The sequence below is a fragment of the Heptranchias perlo genome, chromosome 29 (genome assembly GCF_035084215.1).
Source record: "Heptranchias perlo isolate sHepPer1 chromosome 29, sHepPer1.hap1, whole genome shotgun sequence".
NCBI classification, from domain to species: domain Eukaryota; kingdom Metazoa; phylum Chordata; class Chondrichthyes; order Hexanchiformes; family Hexanchidae; genus Heptranchias; species Heptranchias perlo.
The window spans coordinates 15,769,772-15,796,860 of record NC_090353.1 but is presented as its reverse complement, the minus strand read 5'-3'; the positions used below and the strand labels follow the sequence as shown (position 1 = coordinate 15,796,860).

Here is a 27,089-nt window from a genome sequence, read left to right as displayed (position 1 = left end):
AACAATTTTACAACACCAAGTTATAGTCCAACAAATTTATTTTAAATTCCACAAGCTTTCGGAGGCTTCCTCCTTCGTCAGGTGAACGGTGTGGAAATGAAATTTTCGAATCCGTCGCATTTTAAAATCACAGAACAATGCCTGGTGATTACTGCCCGTTGCCAAGGCAATCACAGTGAGCAGACAGAGAGGGGTCACCTAAAAAGGCCACCGAATATACAAACCCCCCCAAAAAAAATGGTGAGGGACTTGATGATGGTAATGCTAATGAAAGTCAAGGGGAGGTGGTTATGTGCTCTCTTGTTGAAGATGCCTGACGCTTGTGTGGCGCAAATGTTGCTTGCCGCTTATCAACCCAAACCTGGATGTTGTCCAGCTCTTGTTTGGTGTGGGCACGACAACTACTTTATCTCAGGAATTGCAATCATCAGCGAGCAGCCCAATTTGTGACCTTATGATGGGTGGAAGGTCAACTAGATGAAGCTAGTTGGGCCTGAGGAACTCTTTCAGAGATGACCTGGGGCTGAAATGATTGGTCGCCAACAACCACAACTGGTGTCCCTGTATTCATTGGTTTCCATGTTTTTTGCTTTAGACCTGCTGGTCAGAGGCAGCTTAAGAACAGATGTTCCATTTTTGCAAATGTGCATATACTCTCTGTTGGTTATACTCATCATGTTGCAAAAGAGGAAAATTTTGTAGAAAACATTTTTTCTCAGTCTCTCACTTTTAAATAAAGGCTGAGAGGCTCTTCATTTCTTTATGTAAAAATTATTTTCTCAATAGTGCAATACCTATTTAAAAGACTGAAATAATGGCATAATGACTGGTATTACAGGGAGCTAATTTTGTTCAAGATTGTCTGAAAACAGTTATATAACTGTCTGCAATATGTCCCATGTATTTCATTTTTATTTGATGTTTCAGAAAATAATATTCTGCTAAAAAGTGAGATCTTAACTTCTTATTAGACGTATGAATGTAAGGAATCTTACAACACCAGGTTAAAGTCCAACAATTTTATTTTAAAATCACAAGCTTTCGGAGATTATCCCCTTCGTCAGGTGAATGAGTGAAAGGTTCTCAAATCGCATATCTTATATTAGGCTGGGACAGCATCACACCAATCAAAAGGTGTTGTTGTTGTTCAAACAGGCCAGTCACGGAGAACAGTACATCCCAGTACACTGAATATACATTGTGTCAATTACACAGACAGAGAGAAAGAGACCCAAATGGCAGAGAGAGAGAGAATATTAAAAAACGATAACTGTTCTCCGTGACTGGCCTGTTTGAACAACAACGACACCTTTTGATTGGTGTGATGCTGTCCCAGCCTAATATAAGATAAGCAATTTGAGAACCTTTCACTCATTCACCTGACGAAGGGGATAATCTCCGAAAGCTTGTGATTTTAAAATAAAATTGTTGGACTATAACCTGGTGTTGTAAGATTCCTTACATTTGTCCACCCCAGTCCATCACCGGCATCTCCACATATTAGACGTATGTGCAGTTTAGATGTCTGTGATCAGATTTAGGTGTCAGTTTAGGTGTTTTTGTACGAAGACTTTTCTGATGAAAGGACGTCTGATACTATCTTGTGACACTAATAATGCAATGAGCTTTCCTATATTTGGTGCAATTACTGTAGTTATGGGTTGACTATTGTAGAATAAGTTAATTTCAATGGCCTGTGGGTAAAAGTAATGTCAGGTGTAACATTAAACCATACACATCAGATTCAATTCCTGATCTGTGTTGAGTTAGCTAATTTTAGCTGGGCACCAGTTGGGATGCTGTAATTGGCTTCGGAGTCCCTAGACAAGCAATGAAGAAAAAGCCACCAGAATTCACATCCTTTGCCGGAAAGTGTGCAACTGTGGATTTTGGATGAGAACAGAATTAGGCCAGGCATGGTTGTGGTGCATTTCACAGTCAAATAGCCTGCTGACACTCATGGTCTAGTCTCAAATGGGAAGAATGACCACTTAGTTGAGATACAAGAGGGCTGTTGGCACCCATGGAACAGTTGTGTCAATAGCTAAAGGAAAGGAGAAGAAAGTTAGTTTCAGTAATGTGAGGAATAAAATTCATACAATAACAACAACTTGCATTTATATAGTGCCTTTAACATAGTAAAATGTTCCCAGACGCTTCACAGGAGCAATTTTCAAACAAAATTTGACACACACAACACAAGTAACACCTCAGCATCCAACTTTTACTTGTCAATTGTCTCATCTCTCTGGCGTAAGTGACTCTGCCCTATTCTGTGTTGATTTATTTTTCATTTGTAGATTCTAAGGTGACATTATTGAAGTTTGTGAATGAGAATGTTGTGTAGTTGTTGGGAAGTAGTTATTTTGTTACGCTATTAGAATTTTTCTGCAAAATTCAAGTTTTCTCTGAATTGATAAGGTAAATCTCTGACCTACTAATATCTTACTGTTGTGGTAACCTAGATAGTTATAAAGGGTGAGAAGTGTGGTTTTGTGGTTATGAGCAGAGTGCCTCAACCAATATTACCTGCACATTTTAATAAAATGTCTTTTAAAGTAAAATTTGGAATAAGAAGAGATGGTGGTTAGGTGTTGTGAATTGTGGTAAAGGTACTAACATTTGAAGTTGAGTTCTTTAGTAATTTGCAGCAAATGCTACTGGCTGAGAAACAACTCAACATGAAGGAGTCAGAGAACTAATTGCTCCTCTGGCTCTTTTGATGGAGCAAAGTTCTAATTTCTGTTTGTTGTGCATTTATTCCTTCCAAAGATTTTTAAAGCTGCTTCTTTCAACCTGAAGCTTGAAGATCCAAGTCAAAAATATTTCCAAATTTTGAACCCTGCAATGAACAGCATATGTTCACTTATGCTGCCATTTTGTGTGCATTTTATCAGTTTTCAGAATGCCTCAGAACGTGAAATGCATTTTCCTTGTGTGAACAGGGTTGGGTGTAGAAAATTAAGCAAGTAAAGTCCCAATCTGAAAACTGCAATTATATACAGAAATAGCGAACTATGGAGTGTATGTCTGTTAACTTTTGCACACAGTACTTAATGGTGAATGAATTAGTTTTTGCTGTGACAGCAGTGTCGATGCATTTGCCTTTGGGCAACTCATCTGGCTTTTAGCACACGTGTCCAGGGTTCTTGTTGATAAAATTAAAATAATTGTACTGTTACAACTTGGACACTCTCCAGATCTTGCTCTCGTGCAGTTCAAAGTTCTGCTTCCACAGGCACCCATTCTTCCTGTGAACTGAAATGTGACTTTCTGTACCCTGGGTGAACAAAAACCCTATTTGCTGTGATATTTAAACTGGAATCAGTAAGTCTGAAACTTGCCAATTGATGGATGAATAACCCTGTTAAACTGTATAGTTCAGGCTACAGCTACATATCCAGTTTATTAAGTAATAAAATTAGCAGGACCTAAACTCCAATAACAGCAGATAGATGGATCACAGTGGTTCACTTGACTTACAAAATCTGTTACAAAACAATAAGTTGAGAATTCATTAGTAGTTCTCTTTAAGGAAAGAAAGAACTTGCATTTATAAAGCAGGCCAGTGAAGTACTTTTGAAGTGTGGTCACTGTTGTAATGTAGGAAATGCGGCAGCCAATTTGTGCACAGCAAGGTCCCATGAACAGCAATGAGATAATGACCCCATAATCTGTTTTTAATGATGTTGGTTGAGGAATAAATATTGGCCAAGACACCGGGGAGAACTCCCCTGCTCTTCGATTAGTGTCATGGGATATTTTACATCCACCTGAGAGGGCAGACAGGGCCCTCTCTAATACCTTAAACATTTTTTGTCCTTGATGAAATGTTTTTACGTAGAAAGAGCTCTCCATTTGCCTCCCATCTCCGTGGCAATACAATGAAAAGGGAACTGGTGAACTAGCAAAAGGCCTTTATACTTCTCTGTCTGGCAGACTTTTGAGCATGAAGATGTCAATCAATGCCAGGATCAGAGACAATGGTTGAAATGCCTGCAATAAAGACTCTTATCCCCTTGTGGGTTAGCAATCTCAAAACAATTAGCTCCTGTCTCCTCCTCCTCTGCAGTCAGGCAATCAAGTTTTTAAACAATTGGATCTTTCTGAACAGAGTGTTTGAATGGCTACCTGCTAGTTCTATATCTCTTAATTGATCGACTTGTCTCTGGCATTCTCTTATAAACAAAATGAGAAATCTTCCACCTCCTATAGCTTATCAATAGCCATTTATGTTTAAATGTTATTAAAGGTATCAGAGAAGAAAATGAACACAATTACACTATTTACATAGCTAGGAGCTTTAGATGTTGGGAGTCCTGGTCCATGTATTCCAGCTTGACTGGTTGCTTCCAGTTGTGCAGTAACTAATGTAATGTTTTTATTTATTTGCTAAATAAAGTGTGTGCCGCTGACAAGGCTGTGTTTATTGTCCATCACCGCTTGACCTGAGAAGATTTTCAAATGAGAAGGTGATGGTGAGCTTTTTGCTTTGTAGCAGTTGTTTGTGCAACTGAGTAGCTTGCTTGGCCATTTCACATGGCATTAAGAGTCAACCATGTACTGTGGGACTGGAACGATGTGTGGATCAGACCGGGTAGGGATGGCAGATTCACTTCACTTAAGGACGTTAATGGGTTTTTATGACAATCTAACAGCTTTCGCAATGATCGTATACACCAGATGCAAACTCCCATAAAGCAATGTTAAAAGTCTTTTATCATTTGGAACAAGACACATCTCTCTGATCAGTCACTTTCCAGCAGTATTGATAAGTGCTCTTACTTCAAGTGGAACTGGAAGCTCCAGAGCATTTTCCAGTCCTGAGGAAGGGCTTTGGACCTGAAATGGTGATTGACTGACTTCTGTTTCTCCACAGATGCTGCCTGACCTGCTGAGTATTTCCAGCGTTTTCTGTTTTTGTTTTCAGATTTCCAGCATCTGTAATGTTTTGCTTTTTGTTACAATGCAGAGCAGGTTGGCCCAGGTCATCATGGAATTACTGATTGTGTGCATGTTGGGCTGTTGGTTGAATACACCAACTGAATGTTTGGCTGTTGTGTACTATGTGTTTACTGAAGTGATTTGAAAATTGTCACTAAGTGCAATTTGATCATATGCATTATCGTGATCACAATGTAGCTATTAGCACATTATTGCATTTCACTCGCTAGTTCCTGTGAAACTCTTGCGTCTGTCAGTGGTGACTCAAACTGATCCTTATTACCTCAATGAGCAAGGTGTATTGTACTTCTGCACTGTAATCTGGCTTTGAAGTGTAGGCCCTGATGTGCACTGCTGGCTGCCATGAACCAGAAATGTTCAAAGAAGTCATCTCATTCATATTTTAACAGTCACAATCAAAGCAAAAGTCTTGAATTTTTAAAAATTCATTCATGGGATGTAGGCATCGCTGGCGAAGCCAGCATTTATTGTCCATCCTAATTGCCCTTGAGAAGGTGGTGGTGAGCTGCCGCCTTGAACTGCTGCAGTCTGTGTGGTGAAAGTTCTCCCATAGTGCTGTTGGGTAGGGAGTTCCAGGATTTTGACCCGGCGACGATGAAGGAACGGCGATATATTTTCAAGTCGGGATGGTGTGAGACTTAGAGGGGAATATGCAGGTGGTGTTGTTCCTTTGCGCCTGCTGCCCTTGTCCTTCTAGGTGACAGAGGTCATGGGTTTGGGAGGTGCTGTCGAAGAACCCTTGGTGAGTTGCTGCAGTGCATCCTATAGATGGTACACACTGCAGCCACGTGTGCCGATGATGAAGGAGGTGAATGTTTAGGGTGGTGGATGGGGTGCCATTCAAGCGGGTTGCTTTGTCCTGGATGGTGTCGAACTTCTTGAGTGTTGTTGGAACTGCACTCATCCAGGCAAGTGGAGAGTATTCCATCACACTCCTGACTTGTGCCTTGTAGATGGTGGAAAGGCTTTGGGGAGTCAGGAGGTGGGTCACTCGCTGCAGAATATCCAGCCTCTGACCTGCTTTTGTAGCCACAGTATTTATATGGCTGGTCCAGTTAAGTTTCTGGTCAATGATGTCCCCCAGGATGTTGATGATGGATTCGGTGATGGTAATGCCATTGAATGTCAAGGGGAGGTGGTTAGACTCTCTCTTGTTGGAGATGGTCATTGCCTGGCACTTGTCTCGGTGAATGTTACTTGCCACTTATCAGCCCAAGCCTGGATGTTGTCCAGGTCTTGCTGCATGCGGGCACGGATTTCTTCGTTACCTGAGGAATTGCGAATGGAACTGAACACAGTGCAATCATCAGCGAACATCCCCATTTCTGACCTTATGATGGAGGGAAGGTCATTGATGAAGCAGCTGAAGATGTTGGGTCTAGGACACTGCCCCGAGGAACTCCTGCAGCAATGTCCTGGGGCTGAGATGATTGGCCTCCAACAACCACTACCATCTTCCTTTGTGCTAGGTATGACTCCAGCCACTGGAGAGTTTTCCCCCTGATTCCCATTGATTTCAAAGTGTAATTATTTGCTCTCAATGCCGTTGAGCTCTTTAGATCCTCAGTGAGTGTTCTGGTGCTCTATCTCCAACCTCCGTTGCCTCTAAGATCCTTGAAAAAGTTGTTGCCTCCCAAATCTGTGCTCATCTCTTCCGAAACTCTGTTTCATTCCTAATCCGGTTTCTGACTGTAACCAGTCACATTATCACATATGACTGTGACCATGTTGCATTATTCATCCTCAACCTCTCTGCAGCCTTTGACACAGTCGACCACACCATCCTCCTTCAATGTCCATCTTCTGTTCTCCAGCTCCTTGGGATTGCCCTTGTATGGATCCACACGTGTTTATTTGAACGTAGCCAGAACATCTTTAACAATTTCCACCTCTGCACTGTCGCCCCAAGGATCCATCCTTGACCCCCCCCCTCTTCCTCATCTATATGCTGACCTTTAGCAACATCATCAGAAGACAGGCAGATCAGTTTCCTCGTACATGCTGAATGACCTACAGCTCTATCTTCCACCTCTTCACTACCTCTGTGCGTCAGACTGCTTGACCGACATTGAGACTAGGGCGAGCTGTAACTTCTCCCAGCTAAACATTATGAAGGCCAAAGCCATTATCTTTGATAGTCCCCACAAAATTCTCTTTGTGGCACTGACTCCATCTCCTCTCCCTGGTCAATATCCATCACAAAGACTGCCTATTTCCACCTTCATAAATTGTTGTCAAACAGCCTGCCTACAAATAATGTCATAACTAGCATATGAATAATAACTTGGGTGAGATACCAAAAAATACTGTAAAACCATCCCAGTGAGGATCACTAGAGGTGCAGATAAAGGCCTTCAATTCATTTCTCCTTTCAGAAAACCGACTCTCAAAATATCAAGATAGTTTTGGGTGAAGGTCCCCTCAGGAGAGGAAAGAAAGGGAAAATATTGGTGAGGAATGAAAATAACTTGTGTAAGGATTGCTGTCATTATTGCCCTTTATTGTACCTGTCTTTGACATGCAGTCAGGCCCTTAGAATGCAGGTCAATACAGCCTGGAATTGGTTGAGACAGTACTGGAACATACAGATGTACTTGTTTTACTCTTCAGACTTAGTGTCTGGGCTTGGATTCTGTTATGGAATGGAAAATGGATGGATGATTGAAGCATGAAGTAATAGCTTTGTATTTAAAAAAAATTCTTACCAATTTTCCATATGCCTCATTTACTCTCTGGTTCTTCACCCAAGTGGTCATTATTCAGTATGAGCTTTGGTAGTGAGTGTTGGCAAGCTAATTGATTGTTGGGGACATCAAAGCTAAACCCAAACCTGTTTTTACTCTCTGTCAGTATCGGTAAAATTCCAGCAGGCATTGCAGGAACCCTGACAGGTATGTCTGCACACAGCATATCACTTATCTTTCCTTCTTAGCCCAGCAATATTGAGGTCACTTGTAGCAGTCCTAATATTGCTCCAGTGGAGATCAGCTAACTCAGCACAGACAGGGCATCCAACCTGTGGCCTTTGTGGTCCATATAGTTCTGTTACTGACTGGATAAATTAGCTGAGCTATTGAGGGAAGTGTGTTTCTATTCAATTGCTGATGCCCGTACTGTACATGTTGGTTTTACACTCATGATTTTGTGTGGTGTGAGCTGATAATGTATCTCACATTGTTCTGTCATTCTTAAATGCATATGAAGAGCTGCACTAGCCAGTGTCCACATGTCAGTATTAGAGGTCCCTGCCAGCTCTTTGCAAACATTAAGACTTTGAAGGCCATCCTAAGGGCCATCTATGTTTGTTTGGGAAGGAAGAAGCTCCCCTTTTCAGAGTCATCTCTGTCACAACATTGTGGATGTCTATCTGATGGGTAACACTGAGATTATGCCATCTGTTGTGTGTTTGGAAACACAGTAAACTGGCTTACCAAACACTCTTTGAAAATGTAACTTTTAGAACCTTGCAGTCCAAATCTAATCATTTGGTACTGGCCCTTGCAGTTTGGGTCTACTTATTATTATGTTATAAGAACAAAGATTGCAGAAAAATGAGTCAGTGTCTAGCTCTCCTTCATGCCCTTTTGTACAAATTACTTGCACATTGTCGAGGTGATGCCATACAATAGACTAGCCGACTGCTGGCTTGCTGGAATGGCAGAATTTGCATAGTAAGCAAAATGTGAATCCAATACACATTCCAGGGATTGGTACGAATTGTTATATTTTTATTGTGCAGTTATCAATGGAAAGTTTATTAAATTTTCCATTTATGCCTACCAATTGCAATATTGCTTGTCATTAATGTCAAATATTTTGATTTTCATTTATTGAAAATTCTCTCTAATTTGAATATGGTAAACATTCTTCCTGAACGACAATCCTCTTGTGTTCATTTTTCTTTGTTTTTCTTAATGCAATGTGACTGTACGGAAATTAGCAGTGAAATACCACAGTGCAGTTTAGTTATCTTTATATAGTGAAGTGAGCTGAAAAAAATGAAGTTGGGGGTGTTCTTCAATTGACTGGAAGGTAGTGTTAGTAAATCCCTTGAATTTAATATACAGTTTGATTGGATTTGATGGTCCAAGTTTGCTGGCTTAAGTGATTGTACCCTCGATTGTTCCTGAAGGCCATGGGGAGGAGGATTGTATGAAGGATAAATCTATTGATAACATCTGATACTGTTTACTCTGTTGTTTAGCTGTCAACAGTGGACTGAGAAATCGGAACTGAAAACAGTAAAAGGATGGATGTAACTTGTTGCTAGAAAATGTTGTACAACGTGTAACTGTTTAATAACTTTTCATCAAGTGATTTACCAATTTACAGCTGCTTTTCGAAGCACTGCAGCATTGCAGCAGCTGCACATCTTTGCTGGTATGAGGAAGTAAACTTATCAAAAGGTCTCGTTTATAGTTACTTGCAGTAAAAATTTTTTTGAACTATTTGTTTAAGATCTTTTTCCCCTGGTTCCCCCCGCCCCCTCCAATATCTCCTAAAGATGCTGTATTGATGTTCCATGGATGCCCTCTGGTACTTTGCCCAAGTGGCCATTTATATATGAACAGAGACATTGAGCGTTGACAGGCTATTCCACTGTGGGGGCCTCACAAACAGGTCTCATCCTGTTCTCATCTAACTTATACACACAAAGTGCTTTTTAACACTGTGTGACTGGATAGCCCCCAGCTTCTTTTCTCGACTACCAATCGTCTCCTTAAACCGCTCTGCCCTGCCTCCACTACTCGCATCACCAACAAGAAGTGCAAGGAGCTCATGAACGGACAGACGGACTTTGTCATTATGATTGAGACCATCCTCTTCCCCCTCACCCCGCCAATGTCATCTATCTCTGAACCTATGTCTTTCTCTAGTTTCTCTCCTATTTCCACACATGCCTTCTCTGGGCTCACCTTATCCATCAGACCCACCTCCTGCTCCCTTGACCCCATTCACACTAAACTGCTCACCACCCCAACTTTCCTTCCTGGACTCCATGCCACTTGACATTGTAAATGGTTCCTTCTCCTCGGGTACTGTCACCCCTCCCTTTCAAGATCGCTGTCATCACCCCTTCCTCAAAAAGCCCACCCCTGACCACTCCATCCTTGAAAACTACACTCCATCTTCAACATCCCTTTCATCTCCAAAGTCTTTGAACTTGTTGCCTCCCAAAGCTGTGCCCATCTTTCCTGCAACTCCCTGTTTGAATCTCTCCAAATCAGGTTTCTGGCCCTGCCACAGCACTGAAACGGCCATAACAAAGTCACAAATGATCTCTTCGATTGCGACCTTGGTGCATTACCCTTCCTCAACCTCACTGCATCTTTTGACACTGTTGACCCCCACAATACCCTCCTCCAATGCCTCTACTCTGTTGTCCAGCTCAGTGGGACTGACCTTGCTTAGTTCCTCTTTTATCTATCCGATTGTAGCTAGAGCATCTCTACCCTCACACCATTACCTCTGGAAGCCCCAAGGATCTACCCGTGGTCCTGTCCTCTTCCTCATTTATATGTTGTCTTTTGTGGACGTCATCTGCAGGCGTGCGGTCAGCTTCCACATGTAAGCTGACAACACCAAGCTCTCCCTCTCCAACTTTTTTCGAACCTTCCACCGTCCCTGTGTTGTCAGCTTGCTTGTCCAACATCCAGTTAAACATTGGGGAAGTCTGAAGCCATTGTCTTCATCCCCACTGCAAACTCTGTACTGTTGTTATTGATTCCCTTCCCCATCCAATGTCTGTCTACCAGATGTTTGAAACCATAGCCTCGTATTCAACCGTGAGCTGAGCTTCTGATCTCCTATCCTCTCCATCAAAAAGATCATCTACTTCCACCTCTGCAACATTGCCGGCCTTCTCCTCAGTCTATCTGCTACTGATACCCTCATCCATGGCTTTCTGTCCTCAAACTCGACATTTCCAATGCTCTCCTGGCATCCTCCAGACTCTGTGTAAGCTTCATTGCATCCAAAACTCTGCAGCCAGTATCCTATCTTGCATTGTCCTATTTGCCCATTGCCTTTGTTCTCACTGACCCACGTTGGCTCCTGATTTCAACCCACTCCCCAATGCCTCAAATTTAAAATTCTCACCCTTGTGTTTAATTCCCTTCATGACCTTGGGCCTCCCTATCTCTGTAATCCCCTTCATCCCTACAATTCCCCCCCCCCCCCACCCCCCACCCCCCCACCGAAAGTTTTGTTCTGGTCTCTTGTGGGGCAAAGCAAGTGAGGATGCACAATTGGCAGCCGTAACTTTAGCTGCCTCGCTCTAGATTTCCCTTCTTAAACTCCTCCGCCTCTCCATTTCCCTCTCCTCCTTTAAAACCCACCTCTTCGGTCAAACATTTGGTCACCCCTCCTAATATTTCCTTCTTTGCCTCAGTATCCATTTCTTTTAGATTACACATTTGAAACGCCTTAGGATGTTTTTCCACATTGAAGGTATAGGTACTTTTAGTGCAAGTTGTTGTAATAGTGGACTGGATGGTGTCTTTTATCTGTTGCCCCATTGTGGAGGTATCACCTCAACTAATTGTGGTTTTTGTGCTGAGCACTTTTTCATTGATACAATGTGTGGATAGTAAAAGTAGCAGATTACCAAATGCCCTTTTGTTGATAGATAAAATACAGTGGTTTGTTTAGTGTGATAAGGCTACAGTAATTGCTTCATAGACTACCTTCCTTATCTATTATTTTTGGAAATGGAGTTTGTATAATCTTTAGAATTGTTTATTCTGTAAATAAGGCCCCAAACTACAGCTGACAAAGTAAATTAATTAGCAGTTTGACATAGGTTTAGTTTTTCCAGTTAACTTATCTATTTTCATACTGCAGCATACAGCTGGGAATAGTTTAAGTCCAACAGTATTTACTGAGCATGTGTGTGAAATAGTTTATGAAATGGATTAGTGGGCAACAGTGTGTGTTGACATGCTGCTACAGTATGTTAGTTTTTCTGGTCTAAAGGGATGTTAGCATTTTACTGGATGGGCCTAAAAAGATAGCTTCAATCACCTCTATGTAAAATGCTGAAACACTCAGCATCTGTTGAGAGAACAGACAAGTTAGTGTTTCAACTGTAACCTTTCTTCAGAACTGGAAAAAAATTACAGATGAGCAGCATTTAAAAAGGAACAGAACAAAGGGCAGGGATTGGGAAAAAGCAGCAACTTAGATGCAAGAGTTGATTCATGCAATGATGTGATGCCTTCGACAGTCATGTAAGTTGCTGACACAGGCTTCACACAAGACTTAAACTGGGACAAAGCCTCTACTCTAAACAGGGCTTCGGAGCAACAAAAAAATTGACCAGTTCTAGTTGTTGTAGGCACAGAAATTTGCTGTTGATCCTCACAGTTTTGAAATACAGTTCAGATTGTTGTACATGTTTTTGTAATCATTTTTATTAGGTTTGTTACATGTCTGCAATAAATTGAGTTTATAAGCTGCAGTGCCCTTGTGATCTCTAACTTGTTGAAAGTAATAAATTGAGGCAGTAGTATTGATAAATAAAAATTGAAGTGTACTCCCCTAGTATCCGGCAGGTAAAGGTACCATTCATTATACAGGTATTTTTTTTTCAAAAAATATACTTTATTCATAAAATTTGCAGCAATACATACAATACAGTTGTCATATCACATTCCAAACGTACACAATACAGATTATACAATTTGCAGGTTCCATCAAGTACAGTTCAATGAACACATTGGACATAATTACAGTTCATGACACTCTAGGGTGCCTCATTGCATTACACTCAATACACATTTTTGATAACAGGTACGTTACAGGTTCATTACAGATTCATTACAGTTACATTACATCAATTAAAATTTTACATTCTGCCCGAGGGGATTTTTCCCTGATTGCAGCCCCTCGGTATACAATGGTATACTAATTCATACAGACTTGAAGGTATCGGAAAGAGATTATGCTGAGACTTTAGGACATAGAACCATAGAAGGCCATTCAGCTGTTGAATTGCTCTAGCAAACAAAAACAGCATGTGAATTCCACTGCCCTGCTCTTTCTCCATCACCTTGTATCTTCCTCAGCTTCAAATGTTTATTTATCCTTTCCTTAAAAAATGCAATAACCTCTGCTTAAAATATTTGAATGCCCTACCAGAAACCTTAGAGGCCGAATCCGTACTGGCTTTTAAAAGGAAAATGGATAAATATTTGAAGGGAAAAAAGGGTTTGGGAAGAGGGTAGGGGACTAAATAGATGGCTGTTCCATAGAGCTGGAAGACACATTGGGCTGAATGGCCTCCTGCTATGCTGTTGGATTCTTTGATTTTCTGGTTCCTGGTCCGTGCTGAGTTTACTGATCTCTGCTGGGGCAAGATTGGAGTGCTACAATTGGCTTCAGTGCCGCTGTACTGGTGGATGGGGATATTCAGCCCGTGTTCCTGCCTTGATCTCTGTCTGCTGATTCCTGGTGAAGGATTTGTGGATTCGCTCGGGCTTGGCTGTGATGCCCTTCATGGTTGAATGGACTGGGGTTACATGCAGGATGGCCACTTAGATGAGGTACTGAAGGATTATTGGCATGTGATGAACCATACCCATAGATAAGCCATAATCTTCAGGACAAAAAAGGGAGCAAATTGGGGTGGAAAATTAGATCTAAATAGTAACGACATAGTAAATGGCAGAGAGTACTCTCAACAACCAGTACTTTTTTGTCCTGCATTACTCTTAACTCGGTTTATCTTTGTCTACACACTAAGTGTAAGGTTAGGTTTGCATGTAATTTTTCTTCCCTTTTGTATTTCAGAGCATGTTTAGAGATAGACTTTAAGTTTCTGGTCTGGGCCAAGTAGATAAATTTCAAGGTGCCATGGTCTTATTTCCTTGGTCCATTTTGTAAGATCCTGAACTAGTTTTTCCTTGTTTGTATGTAGTTTTCTTGCCCTTGAAATTGTTTCTACCACTGTAATGCCGTGTTAATGCTTGTGTGTGAGGAGCGGGTGGGGAAAAGGAGGTAATACAGGAACGTGAGCAGGCCATTCAGCCCCTCAAGCCTGTTCCACCATTTAATTAGATCACATGAGGAAAGAGTGCTTTTGAGATCAGGGCAATGAGAAGGCCTGGAGCACTATATTCAGAAAGTTAACAAGGGGATGGATTCTATTTAAATTTTACTTATAGAATTTGTTGCTAGAGAAGGTGTCTGGTTAATTAAAACTCAGAGGTCATTAATTTACAATAGTCAGTAGTGAGAAGTTGCTGGTTATTAATTTACAAAGAAGAAAAGTTCAGCTGTCAGAATTTCTCTTGCAGCATGTGTTTACTGTGTCCAGTAAACCTTGCTCTGAGGTGTGCCTTTTTCAGAAAATTTCAAACAGTGGCAGGACGTTAACAACAATATTGAATTTTTTTTTCTGTTTTGTTGTGACAAGAAGTCAATTGTGTTTAGAACAATTGGCTCCAATTACATTCTGCTATGTAAACTATAACATTAATAGTTGGGATCCTAGGATGCTAGAATTTCTGTTGTAAACCTAATAAAAAGCAGTGCTCTAATACAGTTGGTGGAATTTTTTTGGGACAAACTGCTTGGTGCTTTGATCCCACCATTTTTTCCCCCCTCTCTGATGGCAGTCTCCTGCAGGGGTACAGGCCCATGGATGCTGGCAACTCTCCAGTACCTTGGCCAAGTGGGTGAACGGAGGCAGGCTAGTTTTCTTACGTCATGGATGAGAAAAGAACATTTGGCCTAAACATGCTCACCCTTATCCCCACCTACCAATCCTCATTCCAATTTTATCATGGGGGCTGCCCCGATCAAGTCAGCAGATGTCCATACACATTTTACTGCAGGCTAGCAATCAGGTATAGCAACCCTTGCTGATATTCCTCACCTTGAGTCTAATTGTAGCACTTTTACTACCCAGCAGTGTTTAGCTATGGCTGCACAAAAATAATCAAACCTGGTTCCTTCTGGTCTGTATGATTTCAGTGCCACACTGGATGATGCTTTTTGAGCCATCGGTTGTGGATGGTTGTGGGGCGGGGGGGGGGGTTGATATTCTTATGTATTCATAGAATGGTCCATCACAGAAACAGGTCATTCGGCTCATCAAGTCTGCCAATGTTTTTTCTCCATATGAGCCACCCAGTCTTATTCCATTCTCATGGTTGCTTCCCATGATCTTTAGAGAATTTATGGACTCTGCTTCATAGGTGACTTGTGGCAGAGAATTCCACATTCTAACTATCTTCTGTGTAAAGAATTTTTTTTCTAACTTCTCTAATTCTGTTTGTGATTATCTTAGCTTGGTGTCCTGTCATCACCATCTTTCTGACCAGTGGACACAATCTATCACTATTTACTTTATCATGATCTTATATCCCTATCAGATCACCCCCTCAATCTTCTCAGCTCTGGTGAAACAAACCCTAACTTCTCATTTCTCTTCAATGCTGGCACCTCCTAGTGAATCTATGTGGCCCCCCCTCCATTGCTTTTATATCGAGTTACACCGAGCCTACAGCACAGAAACAGGCCATTCAGCTCAACTGGTCAATACCGGCGTTTATACTCCACACAAGCCTCCTCCTAACCGTCTTCATCTAACCCCATCAGCATACCCGTCTATTCCTTTCTCCCTCATGTGCTTATCTAGCTTCCCCTTAAATACATCTATGCTATTTGCCTCAACTACTCCTTGTGATAGTGCGTTCCATATTCTTATCATTCCTTGGGTAAAGAAGCTTCTCCTGAATTCCCTATTTGATTTATTAGTGACTAATTATATTTATGACCTTTAGTTTTGGACTCCCCCACAAGTGGAAATATTTTCTTTACATCTAGCCTATCATACCCTTCCATTATCTTAAAGACCTCTATCAGGTCACCCCTCAGCCTTTTTTCTAGAGAAAAGAGCTGCAGCCTGTTCATCCTTTCCTGATAAGCATATCCCCTCAGTTCTGGTTTAATCCTTGTGAATCTTTTTTGCACCTTCTCCAATGCCTCTGTATCTAGAACTGGAGTAGGCCATTCAGCCTCTCTATCTAGATTGATTCTTGGGACGAGAGGGCTGTCCTATGAGGCGAGATTGAGTAGAATGAGCCTATGCTCTGGAGTTTAGAAGAGTGAGAGGTGATCTCATTGAAACATATAAAATTCTGAGAGGGCTTGCCAGGATAGATGCTGAGGTTGTTTCCCCTAGCTGATGAGCCTAGAACTAGGGGGCATAGTCTCAGGATAAGGGGCCGGCCATTTAAGACTGAGATGAGGAGGAATTTCTTCACTGAGGGTTATGAATCTTAGAATTCACTATCCAGGGGGCTGTGATTGTTCAGTCGTTGAGTATATTCAAGGCTGAAATAAATAGATTTTTGGACTCTAGGGGAATCAAGGGATATGGGGATCGGGTGGGAAAGCGGAGTTGAGGCCAAATATCAGCCATGATCTTATTGCATGGCGGAACAGGCTCAAGGGGCTGTATGGCCTACTCCTGCTGCTATTTCTTATGTTCTTATCCCTTTTGTAATGTGGAGACCAGAACAATGTACAGTACTCCAAGTGTGGTCGAACCAAGGTTCTGTACAAGTTTAACATAACTTCTCAGCTTTTTGATTCAATCCTCTAGAAATTAACCCCAGTGCTTGGTTTGCTTTTTTTTATGGCCTTATTAACCTATGTCGCCACTTTGTGATTTGTGTATCTTTATGATGGGGGCCCAAAACTTTACACCCTACTCCAAATGCAGTCTGTAAGCTTGGCTTAGTTGTAGCACACTTGCTTCTAAGCTAAAAGGTTGTGGGTTCAAGTCCAGGATTTAAGCACATAATCTAGGCTGACACTTGAGTGAGTACTGCATTGTCAAGGGTATTGTCTTTTAGATGACGCATTAAATTGAGGCCCTGTCTGCCTGTTCAGGTGGATGTAACATATCTTGTGGCACTACTCGAAGAGTAGGGGATTGTTCTTGGTATACTGGCCAAGATTTTCCCTCAACCAGCACCACCAAAAACCTCATTTACTGTTTGTGGTACCTTACTGTGTAAAAATTGGTTGCTGCACTTATCTACATAGTGATTGCACTTCAAAAGTAATCAGTTGGCTGTGAAGCACTTTGGGAGGTCTTAATGTGATATATAAATGTAAGTTCTTTAAATAGTGCAGTGGGATTTTTAACATTCACCTGAGCAGGCAGATGGGGCATCAGTTTATCATCTCTGACAATGCAGCACTCCGTTAGTGTTCCTGGTTGTCCAGTTGTCGGTATGCTTCTTTGCAATAGTCCGTTCTGTTCTGTATGACGATGGCTCCTCCTTTGTCCGCTGGTTTGATGACGATGTTGCGGTTGGTCTTGAGAGCGTCGATGGCGTTGCGATCTTGGGTTCATGTCACGCTACATGTATCCCCACCAGGAGGGAAAAAAAAGTTATCTGTTTTTAATACAACTGGCCATTCTTTGTCTCTCGCACTCGCTCTCGCTCTCGCGCTCTCTCTCTCTGTTTTTGTAATCTGACCGCTTGCGTATTCAGTGGTCTTGGGTGTAATGTTCCCTTGTTTGAACACCATCCATGCAGAGGTGTGATAACAGGCAGTTGGAAAGATTATCTGTAATCACCAGGCATTGTTCTGTGACTATATATGCAGTGCTTTTATGGAAACTTTCACACACCTGACGAAGGAGGAAAGCTTGTGATTTTCAAATAAAACTGTTGGACTATAACCTGATGTTGTAAGATTCCTTACATTTGCTTTTGTATTGTATGTCTTTATTTGAACAGTAACTTGTAGAGACTGCATTATTTATAAATAATGCTTCAAGTATCCAAATTGTGTAGTACTGAGGCCTCTTCAGAAAGGAAACCGTGATATAGAATAAATATTGTAGTCTAGCTCATGTGTTATTTTAAGTGAAGTAATAAGAATGTGGAGAGAAAATTGGATGAACCAACATTAGATGTTCATGGCTTGTTTTTAGTGTTTATTTTTTTCTTGTACTGGGTGGGGAGTAAAGGAGATGGAAATTTGGAATGTGCAGGCTATTTGTATGTTGAAATACACTCTTGCTATCTAAACAAAGATTTGGTATACTGTGTGTTTGTAGTTTTAAAATCTTTTCCCAACCTTTTGGTTTCTTTTTCTGGCACAAATTAATGCGGTTACATTGGCCTGTGAGTTAATACAGCATCATTACAATGACGTGCTGATTGATAACTGGATTTGTAGTGACAAGATATTGAAGTTCGGGGCCCTTTTTTTCTTAAAATTTTTTATAATTCTGCCTAGACCCACCAATATAAATTATTGACAGAGGGGGGAGGGCACTCGATTCATAAAACCTGCTGGAGAATCGTGGGCATTGGTTGTTGGAGGCATTTGCCTGGAGAGGGAAGTAGTAGCATTGCAGACCAGACTGAAAGAGAACTCTAGGCCTTGGGAGTGCTGGTTGTGTATGCAGAGTATCCAGCTGGTAGAGTAGCATATCTTCCTGGGGTTTGGTATTTCTGGATTAGCTCTCTGGCTGGATGGTCCCTGTTTGTGACACAGAATAATGTAGCTGTGAGGAGGACACCTCTCCAATCATATTTCTGCTCACTTTAAAAATTTGAACTTTTTTATAAAGTAGTTGAATAACTTTCCTGAACATTTTTTATATATAGACTGGGTGGGGGAGGCGTAATTTGAATAATAAATACTCCCCTAGACTTCTACTTTAAAGCTCTATTTCCTGACATTCCTCCTGTAAACCTCTCGTGTGAGAGATATCTGTTTTGGGTGGAGGGGTGGGTGGTGGTGTTGTGATGCGTCAAATCTATATAAATGCCGGTTTTTAATTCTAGGACGTTCCTTTTGTAGTTACTTTTAGCTTTCATTTTTTATTAATCTCCTTTCTAAGAGTCAAATTGTGATGGATGTTGATTGAATGTGTTTGTATCTGGTGACTGCTACATGTTGTCAAATATATGAAAGGTAATAACAATAATTTAGGGTCTGATGTTTTGTAAAACTTTTAACCTGGTTAAGGAACATTCTCTAGATTTATGTTCTCTCCTGTATCCTCCAGCACACTGCTCTGATTTCCTGTGGATCTACCCCTCCCTCTGCTCCACCTTCTGTGGTAGAGCCTTCAGCTGCCTTGGGCCCTATTCTTCAGAACTCTCTTCCCAAAGACTCAGCCACTCTACCTACCTCCCTACTTTTTAAAGCATTCTCAAAACACATCTCTTGATTTTAGTCAGCTCCTAAGTGTCTTACAAAGGCTTGGAAGCTGCTCTGTTCCGTGAAGGACTTTTGTATGCTTTTCTATACTAAAGGCCCTAGATAAATGCAAGTTATTGTACTTTTAAAAAGCAAAATGAAGTTTTATTACTGATTTCAGATGTTCTGATTTGCAATCGTAACACTTTTTTTCTCCTGATTTTTTTTTTCTCTTCTGACCAGATAAAATTCAATTGACTTTTTTGCAGTAATTTATACAAGAACTGCATTCAACGGATTAATTCACTATTTTTCAGTGCAGTGTCCTTGCAGATTAGAAACTCTCCTGAAGAAATTATTTTCTACAATCCTAGAACTTCTGTGTAGGCAGACTTTGTGTTGACTTTTTTATAATAATTCCTGTTGTATTCACTACTTATTTGTGTAATATAAAAATATTGATACATCAGAGGAAGTCTAGAACAGTGAATTTCCAGTGTGCCCTCTTTCAATTATTCTGCCCTCCCATTTAATAGATCTTTTTGAAAACCACTTTGCCTTGTTACCTCTCCAAACATCCTAAAAACCCATTAAGAAATGTGGACTGTATTTTTGGTCTGTTTACCACCCCTCCCTGCCCCAACAAATTCCTTACTTTTCTGCTAAGTGTTCCCTTCACTCTTTTGTACAGTGCTCTTGAAATGTTTGATTTTGGATCTTTTTAGTCGAGATGTTTTTGGTTTCTGTGCTTCAGACTTCTCTTGTCATTGAGCTCTCACTCCCTATGTCCTCATATTTACATTTCTACTGCTATCCAGCTTTACAGAGTGCCCTGGATAATAATATTTTACACCTGGAGCGCTATATAACTGTGAGTTGCCATATTCTTTGTGTTACATGTAAATATTAATGCAACAAAATAATTCAGCCCTGTTGATTAAGCAGTGTGTTGTCCCTAGTAGCAAAGATCACATCACAATAATAGTGTTAAGTGGGTAGAACTGTAGCAGTGGGTTTTTAAAATACAGCTTTATAGAAGTATCGTTTTGGGTTGCACTTCTGAAGGAGGTGAATGGTTTGAGTTGTAAACATCTGGCTGGAGACTGGTTGCCAATTGTCCAGAATGTTTTAGTTAATCTGTGAACTTTGTGGTAAAACTTTTTTTTTTATAAACACTCTGCAGAAATACTGCAACATCAAAGTTGTAAAAGGTTGAAAAGGACCTTTCAAACCTGTCACTTGACCATAAAGTCTTATTTTGGAGAATCCCGCCTTGTTTCTTTTTCTTCCCCACCCTTTGTTTTCATTTTTTGTGCAGTTTGATTGAGGAGAGCAACCAACACCACCCTTGCAGCAAGGGACAATAAACAACAGTGCTGGTTCACTTACACTTTTCTAGTTTCTCCCAGCCCATCTCCTCTTTCCATTTTGAAGAGAGACAGACTAGAGAAAATGTTTTTACTCAAACACAGGATGTACCATTCACTAAATGAGTAATTGCTCTGGCTTTCATTATGATCAGTTGCAACTGGCATTACAATTTTGGAATTTAAGAAGATCTCCTTTAATAGTGTGGTTCTGTTTTCGTTGGGTTCCACAGTCCCAAACACCAAACAATGCCTTGCTGAGGGAGGGGAGGGGGGGAAGGGTGGCGGTTAACACTTGGGAATGCAGCAACATGCTACACAAGAAATAATGGGACAAGGGTCTGTTCCTGTTGTTCGCAACAGGGATTTCTTGATTTCAGTAATGCTCCTGTGAGCGGCTGCTAAGTACTTTGCCCCATGAATAAGATAAATACAGATCCTACAGTTTTAATAATACTCGTTCGCTCTCTGGAAGCTCGAATAACTGCATATTCTAATAGCAATCCTTACCTTTTCTTGCTGCATGCCCAGAAACGTCTGCTGTAGGTGAAATGAAAGTGCTCCCCGGGCATTGGAATATATTATGTATTTCGATAAAGGAAGCATTTTGCTTGCCGCGAGTGGTATTCCCATTACCAGTTTCTATTGTACTATAATCAAAAGGATCAGTACTAAACAAAAAACTGCAGATGCTGGAAACCTGAAACAACAAAGGAAAATGCTGGGAGCACTCGGCAGGTCAGGCAGCATCTGTGGAAAGAACAGAGGAGTTAATGTTTTGGGTGTGCACCCTTTGTCAGAGCTGGCGTGAATTTAACAATATTAACAGTAATGAAGCTTTGCTGCAGGTATGTTTTGTTCTGAAGCCTCAGGTCTCGTCTTGCTGGCCAAAAAAGTGGCTGTCAAAAGCCCCTGCAAACTAAGCTGCCATGAACAGAGTTGTAGGAATTATAATGTAGGCTTTTGGCATTTTGTCTTGTACCAGAAATTACGATCAATGGACTCCCAGCAAGGGTGATGGAGGCAAAAACTTTGGAATTATTTGTTCTGCTGGGGAAGGGGGCACTTTAGGCTCTTTCTGGATGGGTGAGATAGGCTGGGCTGAATGGCCTTCTTTATCTGTATCGATCTTATGATTACAGACCAAATATGCACTGAAGTGATAATATTGTGTGGAATTACTGAGAAACAAGAGCTGATGACCGCTAACTGAAATATTGCAAAAAGTGAAACTTTTTATATGTAGCTCTATAATTTTGTTACTAAAATGACCATAGCCACACTTTATTTAGGTCTTTACATATTAAAATGAGTTTGAGAACTAGGTTAAGGATTGTTAATGGACTAGATATCAAATAATTTTAAATGCATAAACTATATTTATGCTCATTAATGATGCAATATTTTGTATTATTTGACTAAGAAATATAAGTTTAGAAATAATTGGTATAAACTTTGTGTCTAATTTATTTCCCGTGACGCTCCATAAGGGGAGTAAAGATCAAGTGCAGTATTCAGGTCAAGCAGGGTTAGAGGGTGGAGGGATAATGACCCAGATGGGGAAGGACAAACAGGGAAGGGAAGAGCTGGTGGATGGGGAGAAAGAGGGGAAATAGGGTGAATGAGGGGAAGACAAGGGGAGGCAGTTGGGGGAAGTAGATGGGGAATGGGAAGAGGGAGGTGGGAAAGGGACAAGCAGAGGGGTCATGGGAAGGAGAGGGGGCAGTGGAGAGGAGATGGAGTGAATGACAGAGAGGGTAGAGGGAGTGTTAAAAGGGTAAGGACATTGGGTAGAGGAGGTGGATGAGGCGAGGATCAGAGAAGGGAGAGGGAGGAGGGGCAGAGGATATTTGGGTGATAAATGATGGGGCTAAATAGTTTCTGAGGGCCCATCTTAATACTCTGTGGGTGAGGTGGTAATGGGCTTGGGATGATTTCTTTGCTCAGTTTGGGGGGTAGGGGGTGGTGGTTGGGGGAGGCCAAGGATGATCGATCTTGTCAGTAGAGGGAAAGGTGCACCATAGACATTTTCTCTGGTTTCAGTGGAGTTAAGAATGGGCCCAGGCCAAATTCCCTGCTCAACGAAGAGAAGAGGAGGCTCAAAATAATGCTCAGGTGGGGGCTTGCCTGAATGTTTAGTTTTTTGGTGGTGGTGGGGGGGGAAAGCAGGGGGCAAGGCCAAAATGCTGCTGGGGAGGTTTTGTTGAACGAAGGGGGCTACATGTCACTGAAAGGCATCTGGAGAACGAAGTCTGAGGAAAGGGGAGGGCTTATGCAGCTGGCTGACAAAGTCCATTGTGGTTCATTGTAGGGGATGGTTAATTGGTTGGGTGGCTACTGAATGGACATGCAAGCAGCGGGCTGGAATCTGCTGAGCGAACAGGCAGTGGATTAGGTTGCCAGTGAGGGGGCCTCTAGTTTTGGTGCAGTACACAGGGTGACATGGTGAGCTAGCGGAGGACAGTGGGCGAGAGAGCTAGTGGGGGGACTGAGGGGTTACGTCCAAGTTTATTGGGGTGTGCTTCTGCACTGAAAGTAGGCTGAGGATAATGGTCAACCAACATGAGGGGAAGGAAGGAAGTCTGGGATAGCTGTAATGGATAATAATTAAAACAAAAAAAAATGGTTTTAAACATATTAGCTTATCTTTCTTTCTTTATCTATACTGAAGATGGCTGCTGGTTCCCACAATAGAGCCTCAAAATTTTAGGTTGTTTCATAAGGATGCTTAGTGGCCTGAACTCTCAGTGCATGCAGACTAAATTTTTTTTTATAACTATTGATTTTCAAAATGCTATTTGACAGTATTATTTTACCAGCTAATGTTACATGATGTCTAACACTGACAAACCCTATCACAACACCATCTGCATGCATAGAGGGTACTGCAGTTAAATGTTGACACTGCTTTAAACGATTTTGCTATAGTTAGAACCTAACATAGGATTTGAATGCATTCAATGCATTTGAAATGGAATGTTGAGACCCACTCAGTGATTTTAATATATAATAAATACGTTAAAATTACTAATCAAGTATTGAAATTTACCAAAAATTCTGAGCAATAGCTCCATGATCTTGGGGAAAACACTGGTGTAATTGTGATTGCCTTGTTTAAAGCATTCAATACTTTACAGAAGAACTGGCAGAATGCAAATATTTTGGTTAACACCTCCAAATGAAAAACTGCAGTTGCCTGTAGTTCTCTTTTGTACTCCTGTGTGGTTGGGTAGTTTACAGTCAGACTGCTGTTTGTGCCTTGCCTCGTGACAGATAAGCCGGTTTTACATGGTACAAGGAAGAGGTTTATTATAACTGAGAGCTGCTTAGGAATGGGGCAGTGATGTTCTGTGCTGGTCAATTCATAACAAATCTGTCATGCAATCTGCTGACATTTCATGCGGAGAAAGGAGAGGCAATGCTGCCAGTTTCTGTGCTCATGGAAATGATGGTCAGTATTCAACAGTAATCTGTGTTGCAGCTTTCGGAAAATACAAATGTAGCAAGCTAAGGCTGTTTTTCAGTGCTCTGCTATCCTTGTTGACGCTAATTAAAATTTGTAACTTGAATCAGTTGACGTCAAACCTGTGACTATCTTAAGTTTGCGTCCTACTTCACGCGTCCTTTTGAATTTAATATAATGTAACTTTGTATGCCTTGATCAAAGCAGATTAACGTAACGACATTTTGGGAATAAAATGCTGCCCAAATTCAGCTTGTAACTTCCAAAAGGCTGAATTAACACACATTAGAGGACAAAGTCTGTTAATGATTCAGTTCTTTGGATTGATGCAAAAAGACTCCATTGTCCCTCCCAGCTAATTTCTTATGTAATTTCAGTACCCACTTTTTTTTCCTCTGCAAGTTTTCTTTTCTCTTGAAGTTATAGGCTCCTCATTGAGGTACAGCTCCATGGATACCAGTTGCTATCAAGTACTTTGTCCAAGTGGTCATTATTCATGTATGAACTTTGACATTGAGCTTTGGCAGGCTATTTATTCATGAGGGTCATCACAGATAATCCTATTCTCATTGAATGTCCCCATATGTTCACTTCCCACAGGAGTTATTGGATAGTGATTAGGAATAGGTGTCATGGCTGACTTTCCACTTCCCAATATGGGGGTTTGTTGCATTGTAGTGCCCCTACTGTTGGGTTCATGTCACGCTACACGTTACCCCACCAGCGAACAAAGGTTATCTGTTTTTAATATAATGGGTCATTTGCTGGCTCTCTCTGCCTTCCGGATGTTTCTGCCTCTCTCTGTGTTTTTTTTTTCTCTTTTTTTTTCCCTGTTTGTTTTTTTATTGAATGTGTATTCGGAGGTTCTGCAGGTAACACCTCTCTGTCTGAACACGGTGATTGCCTTGGCAACGGGCAGTTGCAGGGGCAGTCTGTAAACACCATTTATTATTGTTCAATATGTATAAATGCGTAGGCTTCAAGGAGATCTTGAAACATTTGCCTGAGGAAGGAGAAAATCTCCGAAAGCTTGTGAATTTAAAATAAAATTGCTGGACTATAACTTGGTGTTGTAAAATTGTTTACAATTGTCAACCCCAGTCCATCACCGGCATCTCCACATCATACTGTTGGCCCAGCTGAGATCAGCTAACTTGGGACAGACCTGAGATTGAATGTAGGACATTCTTGGTCTGTATGGCTGAGGTATTCACAGGATAAATCCATTGAGCTGTGTAGTATTTTGTTCATCATGTTTCATTTAAATAATGAGAACATGAATTAAGGTATGCATTGAGATGGAATTGCAGCATTATTTGTCGAAGAATGGAGTTTGGTCCTTGAGGCAGTTAATTCTTACCACTACTTGTAATAGGTGAGGACAAATATTTGTGAATGTTTAGCTAATTAATACACAGGAGGTGGCCATCTCAGCAGATACGTATATATGTAGATAGGTTCTGTGTAGGTGTAACATGACTAGTCACATACAGTGCTTGATCTACATCCTGGGGCTTACAGTCCTTGACTCGATGGTAATCTCAAAGATCAGCACATCAGCAAAAGAAACCCCGCAGAACACAGATAAACAGTCTGTCACCAGAAGCTGTCCAAACTTTCAATAACAATGCTAGCTTGATGCTTGCTTGAAGCCAAAGGGAAAAATAAATAGTGGGTAAACTTCATAAGTTTTGCAAAACATCTAAAAAGGGCAACTGGATAATATAAATGGTACTAAGTATGTATTTATAAATTCGGAACAAGTTCTACCAGCCACACTTCTGAAGCTTCGTAGAGTGAATGCAGACTGCGCGTACATGCCCAGTAACACTTTTCTGCACGAGAGTGCATACAGAATAGCTGGCTCTGGGATTGCCATTGTTTACAGCTCAGTTCTAATCTGGATAGAGGTACATCTGTGCAGTGCACGTGTGCATGGGGTCAGCATGGATTAAAGTAAATCCCATTGAAATTCCTTGGGTGGACAAATTGACGTAATGGACCACATGACCTGAACATTTACCCGTTGACTGTGAAGCTGTGTGGAAAGTAGGTTAAAGTCTTTGAGTATATCTGGGAATATTACATTGAAGGTAATAAGGTGTGTGTATTGGGGTTTATGCCCAGTAATAATATGTGTGGCTAATATTAACATTTTGTTTTTTTGTGGCAGCTCCTCTTTCTTTCAGTTAGCTTCCTGCAAGAATGGAATTTGTTACGCCAACCCCACCAGCCCCCGCCCTTTTCAATACTGACCTCTCTGTTTTGCTGCCTTACTACAGTCTTCAGGTTTTTAAAACTCAAGCCTTGTGTCATCTAATCATTACTTCCTGATTTAGCTGACTTTTTTTATTCTTTCCAACTCGATGGTGTCCAATGCTATGAGACTTGCATTCTTCTAGGTTTTCTTACAGTTAATATCTGGTACTAAGTGGAAGTTTTGCATGACAATACCATGCAGGATATATCTGGTATGGTGCCAAAAGGGACACCATAGGCATGTCATCAGAAAACTACTTGTCAGCTGGGGCAGTTCCAGTTGGGCTCACTGTGCCTGATCTTTATCTAGTGATCCTTCTAGAAACTACTTATGTAAAAATTCCAGGAGAGGACAGGATCCGGCTTGACTCTTCCTGTTTTTCTCACCCTGCCCCCCACCCCCTGCCCCCTCCATCAAGGTCCCATAGTCTGCCAGCATTCATGGCCTAGGCTCACATGAATAATGACCACTTGGGTGAGATACTGGAGAGTGAGCTGTATTTTAGCAAGTGTCATTATTGCCTTCAAGAGAAAAGAGGAGAAAAATTTGTTAAGATGAAAAGTTACTTGTTCATAAACAAAATCGTTTTGCCCCAGATAACTTAATGCTGATATCTCATAATGGGTAATGTGTTCATATATGTTCATGTGTTGCAAAAAAAAATCTTGAATATTCAGTGCTAAATAACACAAGAAATTGGAATTGGTTTGCTTCCAGATTTCCTGGCTGAGAAGACGTAACAGGAGTCAAATGCGACATTTTGCTTTTGAATTTGACCCAGAATATTGCTGCAGTTCTGTATTTAATCTAATTTCCACTTTGACAATTGAACTCCATTAAATGACAGAAGTCATTG

The 27,089-nt window shown here is 41.1% G+C and overlaps 1 protein-coding gene across 1 annotated transcript in view; it reads left to right on the top strand.

Moving 5' to 3' along the window:
* Positions 1 to 27,089, top strand: part of LOC137299419 (phosphatidylinositol 4-phosphate 5-kinase type-1 gamma-like) — a 114,272-nt gene that overhangs the window by 18,977 nt on the left and 68,206 nt on the right. The gene's annotated exons all lie outside the window — the stretch shown is intronic.